The sequence below is a fragment of the Oryx dammah genome, unplaced genomic scaffold (assembly GCF_014754425.2).
Source record: "Oryx dammah isolate SB20612 unplaced genomic scaffold, SCBI_Odam_1.1 HiC_scaffold_24, whole genome shotgun sequence".
NCBI classification, from domain to species: Eukaryota; Metazoa; Chordata; class Mammalia; order Artiodactyla; family Bovidae; genus Oryx; species Oryx dammah.
This window is the reverse complement of record NW_024070208.1, coordinates 8,078,653-8,092,214: the sequence shown is the minus strand read 5'-3', so window position 1 is coordinate 8,092,214 and position 13,562 is coordinate 8,078,653. Positions and strand designations below refer to the sequence as shown.

The 13,562-nt window shown below is 34.7% G+C and overlaps 1 non-coding gene across 1 annotated transcript; it reads right to left on the bottom strand.

Moving 5' to 3' along the window:
- Positions 1–13,060: 13,060 nt before the first annotated feature.
- On the bottom strand, positions 13,061–13,165 carry LOC120883419. Its single transcript, XR_005725778.1, has one exon. It is a non-coding gene; the product is annotated as a U6 spliceosomal RNA (small nuclear RNA).
- Positions 13,166–13,562: the final 397 nt, after the last annotated feature.

Here is a 13,562-nt window from a genome sequence, read left to right as displayed (position 1 = left end):
CTGCTCTTGCTCATAAAAAGTCATTTCCAAGTCAGTTGCTTTTCTATCTAATAGCATCTTTGTTGTGGATTATAGTAAATGATTTAGCTTGCTGACTCTATTCTTGGTGGAACATCCTCAGGCTTATTTTGAGCTAAGCAAGATTTTACTAGATGGTCTTTGAGTTCAAAGGCTGCTTTTGGCAACTCCAGGAAGAATAGTGCTGATGATTTAGCAAACTGTAGCTTTATAAATGACCACTCTCCAGCGGGAGGAAATTAATGGCAGATGAGTGTAAATAGGTCCATTTCATTTTATTCCCAACCTGCATGTATTCTAAGGAAATGGTTATAGCTTGGGAGAAGAGAACAAGGGAAAGTTTGTAAGATGATGGAAACTTTATTGCTACATTGAAAAAAAAATCTCATGTACCATTGGTTAAAATTATCAATATTATAAGTAATCTAATTTTATTGTTTTCTTAGAAAGGCAAGATTAGGGGATAAAATCCTAGGCAAGTCTGTTGGGCTGGTAGCATAAGCAAGAAATATACCTGTGCTAATTTAAACCACTGGTGTTTGGAGTGTATTACTTTAGAAGGTTTAAGGAAGTTATTTGACCTTGATTTTTAATCCAAGAAATTGGACTTTCTTTTCCCAGCAATATTCCTATTGCTGAACATTGGGACGACTCAAAACATTGTTACTTTATACGACTGAGATGAAATCAGAATGAGGTAACGTTTGGAATAAAGTTATATTTTGTTGTTGTTGTGTGTTTTGTTTTATCTGAAAGGCCTTAAGAAAAATGACTTGCTTAACAGTTTTATATCATTTCTAAGCTTCCCTGTAAACATGGTTGGTGTTGTTGTATATAATCAATATACAGATATTCCAAATAAAAGTAGACTAAAATCTGTGTTTTTTTAATCTGGAATATGCATTGTCAAAACTTAAAGAGCCAAATGTCTCTAGAAGTCTGTGATATTGATTTGATTAAGAATTTATGCTAGTATAGGAGCCTCAAAGAAATATGTAGAACCACATTGGTCTAACTCTATAGCTTTAAAATACTGGCCAACATGAAAATTGGGGCAAGGCAATTAGTTATAAGGTCTATGAAAAGTTATTACCTTAAACCTTTGGGGTCTGAATCAAGTCAGGATGGGGGACACATGTACACCCATGGCTGATTCATGTCAATATATGGCAAAACCACTACAATATTGTAAAGTAATTAGCCTCCAATTAAAAAAAAAAACTGAAGTCAATGAAATGAAAGGCTACAGAATTGAGTGTGAGATATTAACATAGGAACCGTATTAGTTGCTAACTAACAAGGTAATGCTTTAGAAAGAGGATGATTTATCACTACATGAAGAATTCTTGAATCAGTTATGTGACATTATACAGTCTCGATTCCCTAGCCAATGCATTGATTAAGTATAATAACAAAACTGTGGGTTGTTCTGTTGGTGATACAGTCCAATATTATCTTAATTATTCTTCATTATGAATGCTGCTAGGCTAAGGCAAGAATGCAGCTGAGTTGTAAGGATGGTGTTAAATAGTCCATCACCATTATAATCAGGCAAAGGACACGTTTCAACAGAGTAGATAAGACAAGAGCTTTCATTTTTTTCATGGAATGAAAACAAAATTCTTTCTGAATTTACATGAATTTATATAGTAATATACATGGAGTCATTTTATTCATTAATTTTTAAGTCTGAATTTAGATTTCTTAGTATTATCATGCAGATAAATAGCCTTTTCTCATGTACTTTTATTCCAAAATAACTAAATTTACTTCAGTTCAGTTCAGTCGCTCAATCACGTCGGACTCTTTGCGACCCCATGAATCGCAGCACGCCAGGCCTCCCTGTCCATTACCATCTCCCTGAGTTCACTCAGACTCACGTCCATCGAGTCAGTAATGCCATCCAGCCATCTCATCCTCGGTCGTCATCTTCTCCTCCTGCCCCCAATCCCTCCCAGCATCAGAGTCTTTTCCAATGAGTCAGCTTTTCACATGAGGTGGCCAAGTATTGGAGCATCAGCTTTAGCATCATTCCTTCCAAAGAAATCCCAGGGTTGATCTCCTTCAGAATGGACTGGTTGGATTTCCTGGCAGTCCAAGGGACTCTCAAGAGTCTTCTCCAACACCACAGTTTAAAAGCATCAGTTCTTTGGTGCTCAGCCTTCTTCACAGTCCAACTCTCACATCCATACATGACAACAGGAAAAACCATAGCCTTGACTAGACAGACCTTAGTCGGCAAAGTAATGTCTCTGCTTTTGAATATACTATCTAGGTTGGTCATAACCTTTCTTCCAAGGAGCAAGCGTCTTTTAATTTCATGGCTGCAGTCACCATCGGCAGTGGTTTTGGAGCCCAAAAAAATAAAGTCTGACACTGTTTCTACTGTTTCCCCATCTATATCCCATGAAGTGATGGGACCAGATGCCGTGATCTTCATTTTCTGAATGTTGAGCTTTAAGCCAACTTTTTCACTCTCCTCTTTCACTTTCATCAAGAGGCTCTTCAGCTCCTCTTCACTTTCTGCCATAAGGGTGGTGTCATCTGCATATCTGAGGTTATAGATGTTTCTCCCGGCAATCTTGATTCCAGCTTGTGTTTCTTCCAGTCCAGCATTTCTCATGATGTACTCTGCATATAAGTTAAATAAGCAGGGTGACAATATACACCCTTGACGCACTCCTTTTCCTATTTGGAACCAGTCTGTTGTTCCATGTCCAGTTTTAACTGTTGCTTCCTGACATGCATACAGATTTCTCAAGAGGCAGGTTAGGTGGTCTGGTATTCCCATCTCTTTCAGAATTTTCCACAGTTTATTGTGATCCACACAGTCAAAAGCTTTGGCATAGTCAATAAAGCAGAAATAGATGTTTTTCTGAAACTCTTTTGCTTTTTCCATGATCCAGTGGATGTTGGCAATTTGATCTCTGGTTCCTCTGCCTTTTCTAAAACCAACTTGAATATCAGGGAGTTCACAGTTCACGTATTGCTGAAGCCTGTCTTGGAGAATTTTGAGCATTACTTTACTAGCATGTGAGATGAGTGCAATTGTGTGGTAGTTTGAGCATTCTGTGGCATTGCCTTTCTTTGGGATTGGAATGAAAACTGACCTTTTCCAGTCCTGTGGCCACTGCTGAGTTTTCCAAATTTGCTGGCATATTGAGTGCAGCACTTTCACAGCATCATCTTTCAGGATTTGAAACAGCTCAACTGGAATTCCATCACCTCCAATAGCTTTGTTCGTAGTGATGCTTTCTAAGGCCCACTTGATTTCACATTCCAAGATGTCTGGCTCTAGATTAGTGATCACATCATCATGATTATTTGGGTCATGAAGATCTTTTTTGTACAGTTCTTTCATGTATTCTTGCCACCTCTTCTTAATATCTTCTGGTTCTGTTAGGTCCATACCATTTCTGTCCTTTATTGAGCCCATCTTTGCATGAAATGTTCCCTTGGTATCTCTAATTTTCTTAAAGAGATCTCTAGTCTTTCCCATTCTGTTGTTTTCCTCTATTTCTTTGCATTGATTGATTGATTGCATTGATATGGTAGGTGATGCAAGAGAGCATCAGAGGGCAGACACACTGAAACCATACTCACAGAAAACTAGTCAATCTAATCACACTAGGACTACAGCCTTGTCTAACTCAATGAAACCAAGCCATGCCTGCGGGGCAATCCAAGACAGGTGGGTCATGGTGGAGAGGTCTGACAGAATGTGGTCCACTGGAGAAGGGAATGGCAAGCCACTTCAGTATTCTTGCCTTGAGAACCCCATGAACAGCATGAAAAGGCAAAATGATAGGATACCAAAAGAGGAACTCCCCAGGTCATTAGGTGCCCAATATGCTACTGGAGATTAGTGGAGAAATAACTCCAGAAAGAATGAAGGAATGGAGCCAAAGAAAAATTTACTTAAAGATTAGTAAATTCTCTGTTGTTTTATTAAATTGAACACTGATTCCATTTAATTCACTGGTGTCTTCAGTTTTACTAGAGATATATGTCCTGCAAAATTCATTTGATATGGCATCAATTGTATTAATTAAATAAATTTATTAATTTAAATATTAAAAATATTTAATTTTTTAATGAATGGCTATTCAGACATGAAAGATAATGGTTTAACAAGTGAAATTTCTCTCTCCCCTCCAAATGTATTATTCACAATGTACACTGCTTTTGTTTCAGTCTTAAAACTAATGTGTATACAATTAATCATTTTTCTCTTTTGAAGGACTGGGAATAAAATTATTTTTCCTAAACTGATTTTTCTAGATATCACGATGCTATACACACTTTTTAAAGTCTTTCTGTACAAAAATAAACAGATTGGATCAGATGTTACATTATTATTATTATTATTATTTTTTAGCTGTGAGCCATTGCCAGAAAATTTTACAGAACTTTCTAAAGTGGCCTGCTTTTAATCATGATATGATTTTTCCCCTAAGATATTTGGAGATTCTAAAATATTTAACATATTTAAAATTATCTCAATGTTTATTTTCCTATTGCCTCTAGGTCTATTTTGCTTCCTCACATTGAATAAAAACTATCAGGTATTAAATCTTTCCATCTCTTCCTTTGAGAGGGGTGGGATATATATACACACATACACACATACACATGCACACACATACACACACAATACCTCTCTTTTAGGTTCTGTTTAACTTGCATTATGAGAACCAGCATGGACTTCCTAATTTCAAGTATGTTTTCCTCAGTTCTCATAATTAAAGTCATCAGCAACTCCCTACTCTTGGTTATCTTCCTTCAAAAAAATCTCCCTCCTTTGGCTCCTGTGGGTTCATTTTATACTTTGTCATAACTCTAAAATCAATATTATGGCTTTAAAATTGTTTATTTTCCTCCCATTGTTGTGGCTTTATTGAGCATTTTAATTTATTCAACCAACATGGATTTATTGAATAGCTATCAAATACATGGGTCAGCAGGTAAAGGATTCATCTGCCAATGCAAGAATTGCAAGAGATGCAGGTTTGATCCCTGAGTCAGGAAGATGCCCTCGAGTGGAAATGGCAACCACCTCCAGCATTCTTGCTTGGAGAATTCCATGGAGAGAGGAGCCTGGTGAACTACAGTTGATAGAGTCACACAGAGTCAGACATGAGAGGGTGCTGAGTACATGAAAAAGAGTACATGAATACATAGAAATACCATGAATGAACGTTAAGTGTGTCCAATGCTTTTTCTGTGTTTATTGAGACGATCATGTGCTTTTCCTGTAAATTGTTGGTATGATAGTTTGCACTAGTTGTTTTTTTTTTAATTAATTTTTATTGGAGTATAGTTGCTTTACAATGTGTTAGTTTCTACTGTACAGCATAATGAATCAGCCATATGAATACATGTATCTCCTCCCTTTTGGGCTTCCATCCCATTCAGGTCATCACAGGGCCTTAAGTGCAGTTCCCTGTGGTATACAGTATGTTCATATTAGTTATCTATGTATATAGTATCAATAGAACATATGTGTCAATCTCAATTTCCTTTGATTACTGAACAAGTTTGAAATTCTGGAATAAACCCTACTTGTCATGATGTAGTTTCTTTTCTGTATGTTACTAAATATATTTGGCTAATGACTGGTGAATAATTTTGCATTCATACTCATGAGGGTTATTGATCTGTAGTTTATGTTTCTTGTAATGTCTTTATTCATTTGGTTATTCAGATAACACTGGATGCACAATGAGTTGGGAAGTGTTCCCTCCTCTTCTGTTTCAGGAAGAGATGATTTTTTTTTTTTAATGTTTGATGCAGTTTACCCAGGAAACATCTTATATCTGATGCTTTATTTATTGAAAGATATAATTACAAATTCACTTTCTTTAAAAAGATTACCTTTCTTTTCCTCAGCTTTATTGTTATATAGGCAAAAATTGAATATTCTTAAGGTATGCAATGTGATGTTTTTACACATATATGCATTGTGAAATGTTTACAACATTCAAGCTAGTTAAAATATCCATCCGTTTCCATAGTACCTTTTTTGTGAGAACAGTTAAGGTCTACTCAGCCAATTTTACGTGTACAGTGAAGCATGGTTAATGACAGTCATCATGATGTAGTACATCATATCTTCAGAAGTTCCTCCTGTGTATCTAAATCTTTTCTGTATGTTACTAAATATATTTTGCTAAAATACATTTATTTTTGATATTAACCAAAAAATATGTATTTAGGTTGCATGCCCATTTTAAAATCAGGCTATTTGTTTTCCTGTCTGTTGTTGTTGCTTATTTATTTTGAATATGAACTGCTAAAGAGATACTTGGCTTGCCAATATTTTCCTATTACATACTTGACCTTTTTTTTTTTTTGCCCTTTGACCAATATTATCACCATTTTCTTCACCCTCTAGACCCTGGTAAGCAACATCCTACTCTCTGCTTCTGAGTCTGACTTTTGTATATTCCACATCTAGGTGAGAATAAACAGTATTTGTCTCTCTGTGTCTGACTTATTCCAATTGGTGTAGTGATATCCAGTTTTATCCATTTTGCCACAATATGCAATCAACTATTGTTGAGCCTTAAGAAAGAAGGAAACTTAATTATGTGTATATAAATATATATATACTATATACACATATGTGCAAATATTTTCCCATTACATAGGTTGTTTCTTTCTTGATTTTTTTTCTTTCTTCTTCTTCTTCTTTTTTTTTTTGCTATACAGAAGTGTTGTTGTTGTTCAGTTGCTAAGCTGTGTCTGACTCTTTGGGACCCATGGACATCAGTTTCCTCTGTCCTCCACTGTCTCTCAGAGTTCACTCAATTTCACATCCATTGAGTAATGCTATCTAATCATCTCATCTTCTGCCACCTCCTTCTTCTTTTGCCTTAAATCTTTCCCAGCCTCAGGGTTGTTTTCCAATGAGTCAGCTCTTCACATCAAGTGGACAAAGTATTGGACCTTCAGCTTCAGTACCAGTCCTTCCAATGAATATTCAGGGTTGATTTCCTTTAGGATTGGCTGGTTTAATCTCCTTGCTGTTCAAGGGATTCTCAAGAGTCAGCACAATTGGAAAGCATCAATTTTTTGATGTTCAATCTTCTTTTTGGACCAACACTTACATCCATACATGACTATGGGAAAAACCATAGCTTTGACTATATGCACCTTTGTTAGCAAAGTGATGTCTCTGTTTTTTAATATGCTGTATAGGTTGGTCATAGCTTTTCTTCCAAGGAGTGTGTCTTTTAATTTCATGGCTGCAATGATTTTGAAGCCCAAGAAAACACAATGTGCCACTGTTTCCACTTTTACCCCTTCTATTAATATTCACCATGAAGTCATGGGACTGGATGTGAGTTTCAAGCTATCTTTTCCACTTTCCTCTTTCACCCTCAATAAGAGACCATTGTTTTTCACTTTCTGCCAGGATAGTGGTAACAACTGCATATTTGAGGTTACTGATATTTCTCTTGGCAGTCTTGATTGCAGCTTGTGATTAATCCAGCCTGGTATTTCTCATGATGCACTCTGCATATAAGTTAAATAAGCAGGGTAACAAAATGCAGACTTGACATACTGTTTTCCCAATCTTGAACCTTCCCTTTTTCCTTGTCTAGTTGTAACTTTTTCTTCTTGACCTGCATACAGATTTCTTGGGAGACTGGTAAGATGATCTGGCACTTCTATCTCTTTAAGAATTTTCCACCATTAGTTGTGATCCATACAGTTAAAGCTTTAGTGTTGTAAATGAAATAGAAGTATATGTTTTTCTGGAATCCCTTTGCTTTCTCCATGATAAAATGAATGTTGGCACTTTGACCTCTGGTATCTCTGCCACTTTAAAGCCAACTTACATGTATGGAAATTCTCAGTTTATGTACTGCTAAAGCCTATCTTGAGGATTTGGACAATAACCATGCTAGTACATGAAATGAGTACAATTATATGGTAATTTGAACAGTGGTTGGCATTGCCCTTCTTTGCAATTGTAATGAAAGCTGACTTTTTTTCAGTCCTGTGGCCACTGCTGAAATTTTTAGTTCAATGCACTTTGATTTGCCAATGTTAGTTTTCACTGCATATACTTCCAAGATTATATAAAAAAGATATGACAAAAGGATTTTTTCTTATAATTTCTTCTAGCAGTTTGCAGCTTCATCTCTTCTTTAAGTGTTGAAAATATAGAGATCACTTTTTTCTTTATTTAATGTTAATAAAGTTCCTGTATCACTGTTTTACAGGTGGACAAACAATTTTTCCAATATCATTTATTGAAGAAACTCTTCTTTCCTAATTGTGCATGCTTTGTATAATAGGATTATCTTGATTGTATGTTGGTCACTTCAGTTCAGTTTAGTAGCTCAGTCATGTCTGACTCTTTACAACCCCATGGACTGTAGCACTCCAGGCTCCCTGTCTATCACTAACTCCTGGACTTGCTCAAACTCACTTCCATTGAGTCAGTGATACCATCCAACCATCTCATCCTCTGTTGTCCCCTTCTTCTCCAGCCTTCAATCTTTCCCAGAATCAAGGTCTTTTCCAATGAGTCAGTTCATTGCATCAGGTGGCCAAAATATTGGAGTTTCACCATCAGTCCTTCCAATGAATATTCAGAACTGACTTACTTTACGAGTGACTGGTTTGATCTCCTTCATGTCCAAGGGGCTCTCGAAAGTTCTCTCCAACTCCACAGTTCAGAAGCATCAATTCTTTGGTGCTCAGCTTTCTTAATGGTCCAACTCTCACATCCATACATGACTCCTGCAAAAACCATAGCTTTAAATATACAGACAATTTTTGGTAAAGTAATGTCTCTACTTTTTAATAGGCTGTCTAGGTTGGTCACAGCATTTCTTCCAAGGAGCAAGAGTCTTAATTTCATGGCTGGAGTCATCATTTGCAGTGATTTTGAAGCCCAAGAAAATAAAGTCTGTCAATGTTTCCATTGTTTCCCCATTTATTTTCCAGGAAGTGATGGGACCAGATGCCATAATCTTAACTTTTTGAATGTTGAATTTTAAGCCAGCTTTTACTGACTCCTCTTTCCCTTTCATCAAGAGGTTCTTCAGTTCTCTTCACTTTCTTCCATAAGGGTATTGTCATCTGCATATCTGAGGCTACTGTTATTTCTACTGGAAATTGAGATTCTAGCTTGTGCTTCATCCAACCCTGCATTCAGCATGATGTACTCTGCATATAACCAAGGTGAGAAAATAAAACATCTGAGGTTACTGATATTTCTCCCAGCAATCTGTTGGTCCATGTCAGCTTTAACTGTTGCTTCTTGACCTGCACACAGATTTCTCAGGAGGCAGGTAAATTGGTCTGTTATTCTCATCTCTTTAAGAATTTTCCATAGTTTTTTGTGATCCACACAGTCAAATGATTTAGCATAGTCAATGAAGCAGAAATAGATGTTTTTCTGGAATTCTCTTGATTTTTCCATGATCCAATGGATGTTGGCAATTTGATTTCTGGTTCCTCTGAGTTTTCTAAATCCAGTTTGAACATCTAGGAATTCTTGGTTCACATACTATTAAAGTCTACTTTGGAGAATTTTGAGCATTATTTTGCTAAGGTGTGAGATGAGTACAATTGTGTTGCAGTTTGAACATTCTTTGGCATTGCCCTTCTTTGGGATTAGAATGAAAATGGATATTTTCCAGTTCTGTGGCCAGTGCTGAGTTTTCAAATTTGCTGGCATATTGAGTGCAGCACTTTAACAGCATCATCTTTGAAGATTTGAAATAGTTCAGCTGGAATTCTATCACCTTCCCTAGCTTTATTCATAGTGATTCATCCTAAGGCCCACTTGACTTTGCACTCCTGGATGTCTAGCTCAAGGTGAGTGATCACACCATCGTTGTTATTTATTTATTTATTTTTTAATTTTGGGATTGGTTTATTTCATTTAAATTATGGAATTTGTGTGCATATACTTTATATTGACCCTTAGTTATCTTTTTAATGATTTGGGGATCTGGGATAATATTTCTTTTTTTCATTCTTATTCAGTTTGACTGAAGTTGTATCACTTTTATTAACTTTTTATTAAAAAGAAAAATATCTGGATTCATTGATGTTCTCTATTGTTTTTCTGTTTTCAGTTTCACTGCCTTGTGCTATTAAACTTATTCCCTTCTTTCCACTTGATTTGTTTTATTTTGCTCTTTTTACTCATGATAAGTACTGTGGAAGTGCACATTACTGATTTAAGTAAGAACTTTTGTCTATAGTTATATAAGCATTTGATGCTATATATGTATCTATGTACTGCTTTAGGTGCTTTAGGTGTTTCTGACAATTTTACATGCAGTGTTTCATATTTTATTCAATTCAGACTGAATTTTAGATTTTTTTAGAGATTCTATCATTGACACATGTGCTATTTATGATTATAACATTTTCCAAATATTGAAAAGTTTTGGCATTTTCCATATATTTAGTTATATCTTAAATTGTATGATCTGAGAAAATTATCTGTATTATTTGTATTCTTTTAAATTTGTAAAAGGGTTTTTTTATGTGTCCAGTTATGTAAGCTGTTTTGGTGACTGTTCCATATACACTTGAGAAGAATGTATATTCTGCTGTTGGGTAGAGTATTCCATTAGGCAATTAAGTAACTTCATAAATATTGTTTTTCAGCTCACTTATACATTGCCATTTTTCTGCCGATTTTTATTAGTTACCTAAAAAGTAGTGTTGGATGTTGAAATATATTTATTCATTGTTTGTTTCTTCTTTCATTTCTTGTTTCACATGTTAGAAATTCTTTTGTGAAGGTAAACATTAGGGTTTTATGTTTGTTAGATAATGTATACTTTGTCATTTTAAAATATTTACTTTATGTCTAATAATATTTCTTCTTCTGAAGTCTACTCTGTCTGGTACTGATACTGCAATTCTAGTTTTATTTGGTTTTGTATCTGTGTGGTGTTCTCTGTTCATACATTTTAATATGTTTATGCCTTTTTATTGAGAAATAATCTAAACAAAATTCATCTAATTAATTATACAATTCAGCCTTTTTAGTGTGTTCACAATGTTTTGCAACCTTCACAACTACCTAATTCAAGAATATTTTGATCAACCCAAGATAAATTTCTTATACATTAGCAGTTAATCCAGTAGTCTACTTTCTGTATCCGTTAATTTGCCAGATCCTGTATATTTTCTATAAACAAACTTATACAGCCTTGTAGCTGACTTTTTTCACTTAACATAATTCTTTCAAAGTTCTTTCACAGAGTAGTGTATATTAGTTCTTAATTACTTTTAATGCATAATATTCCATGTGTATTTTTTTGGTGTGTGTGTGTGTGTGTGTGTATATATATATTTATATATATATATATATATAGTTGCTTATCTATTCATTAATTAAAATTTGAGTTTTTCTCCCCTATTTTGCTATTTTAAACAATATTTCTATAGACTTTTGAGTACAAATTTATGTGTGAGGCTGTGCTTTTAGTTCTCTGCGTTATATAACTAGAAATGGAATTGCAGGTTTTTATTGTAATTCTATGCTTAACTTATTGAAGAACTGCACACTATTTATCAAAGCAACTGCACAATTTTACTTCCAAATTTCAAGTCATCACAGTTCCAATTTCCCCACACCCTTTTTATTATTCGTAGTTTTCCTTTTTAAAATTTATTGCAGTTTTAAATTGATTACAGTTTTAAATTGATTACAGCTATCATGGTAGGAGTGAAGTGGTATGTCATTATGATTTTGCTTTACAGTTCCCTCATGACTACGGGTGCTGAGTACTCATGTCTTTGTTGGTCATTTGTATACCTTCTTTGGGGAACTGTGTATTAAAGTTCTTTGCCCATTTTTGGTTGGATATTTGCTTTTTGGTCGAGTTTATAGAGTTCTTTACATATTTTGAAAATAAGGTACTTATTAGATATATGATTTACAGATATTTCCGCACATTTTAGGTGTAGCTTCTCAATTTCTTGATAATGTTCTTTGAATCACAAAAGCTTTTATATGCATGAAGTCTAGTTTCTTTCTTTCTTTTTTTTTTTGGCAGAGTGGGAGAGGGGTTGCTATGCTTTAAGAATCATATCTAAGAAAGCATCATCTAAACTAAAGCCACAAAGATTTACACTTATATTCTTTCCTCTAATAGTTTTTCACTGTGATATCTTACAAATGTAAAATCTTTGATCCACAGAGTTACTTTTTATTTGTTGTGAAATAGAACTACAACTTCTTTCTTTTATATCTGGTAATACAGTTGGTCTAGCACCATTTGTTGAAAAAACTATTCTGTCCCCATTGAATTGTCCTGGCGATTTTATTGAAAATCAGCTAACGATAGATATATGAATTTATTTCTGGACTTTCAGTTCTATTCCATAGACTGATATGTCTATTTTTTATGCCAGTAAAACACTATCTTTATTATTGTACCTTTTGCAGAGGTTTTGAAATCAGAAATTTTTAGTTCTCTTAGTTTGTTCTTATTCTTCAAAATGGTTTTATTTATTCTGGGATGTTTTCTTAACATGTAAATCATAGGATTAACATGTGAATGATAGGGTTAATTTGTCAGTTTCTGCAGGAAATCTTACTACAGTGTTGAGAAGAATGGCACTGAATTTGGGGAGTATTTATTTTATTATTAAGACGCTATACAGTGATTGATACTTGTATATTCATTCAACCTTGAGTCTTTCAGATAATCTTACTAGGTCATGATGTATAATCCTTTCTGTTATATTATGGGATTTGACTTGTTACTATTTTGTTGAGAATGTTCTGTACTTTTTCATCAAAACGTGTGTTCTATAATTTAAAGATCTTGTGATATCTTTGTCTGATTTTGGTATCAAAGTAATGTTGGCCTCATAGATGGAGTCAAAAATGTTTTCTCCTCTTTCTACAATTATTTTCTTCTTAAGAATTTGAAATAATTGGCCTTAATTCTTTTTAAAATTTTTAATTGGAGTATAATTGCTTTAAAATATTATGTTTTCTTCCATACATCAAAATGAATCAACTATAAGTACACATGTCCCCTCCCTCTTGAAAAATATAGAACAGTTAACAAATTGGCATGCCATCCTATTGCAAGGAGCATGATAATCTTCTTTGTATTATTCCAATTTTAGTATATGTGCTGCCAAAGGCAGCATGATCTTAATTCTTTCTTAAATCCCTGCTAGACTTAACAGTTGAAGCCATCATCACTATCAGGTCTCAGGTGTTTTTTTTTTTTTCAGAAACTTTAAAAATTGCTAATTCAATCTCTTTGCTCATTAGAGTTCTATTCAGATTTTCTATTCCTTGCTGAGTCTGTTTCAGTATTTTTATAGGAGTTGGGAGTATGGCTATCACTTCAAGATAATCACTTTGTTTCACTTGATATATGCCCAGAAGGGGAATGACTAGGTCATACGGTTCAGCTCAGTTCAGTTAAGCCACTCAGTCGTGTCTGACTCTTTGTGACCCCATGGACTGCAGCATGCCAGATTCCCAGTCCATCACCAACTCCCAAAGCTTGCTCAAATTCATGTCCATCTAGTTGGTG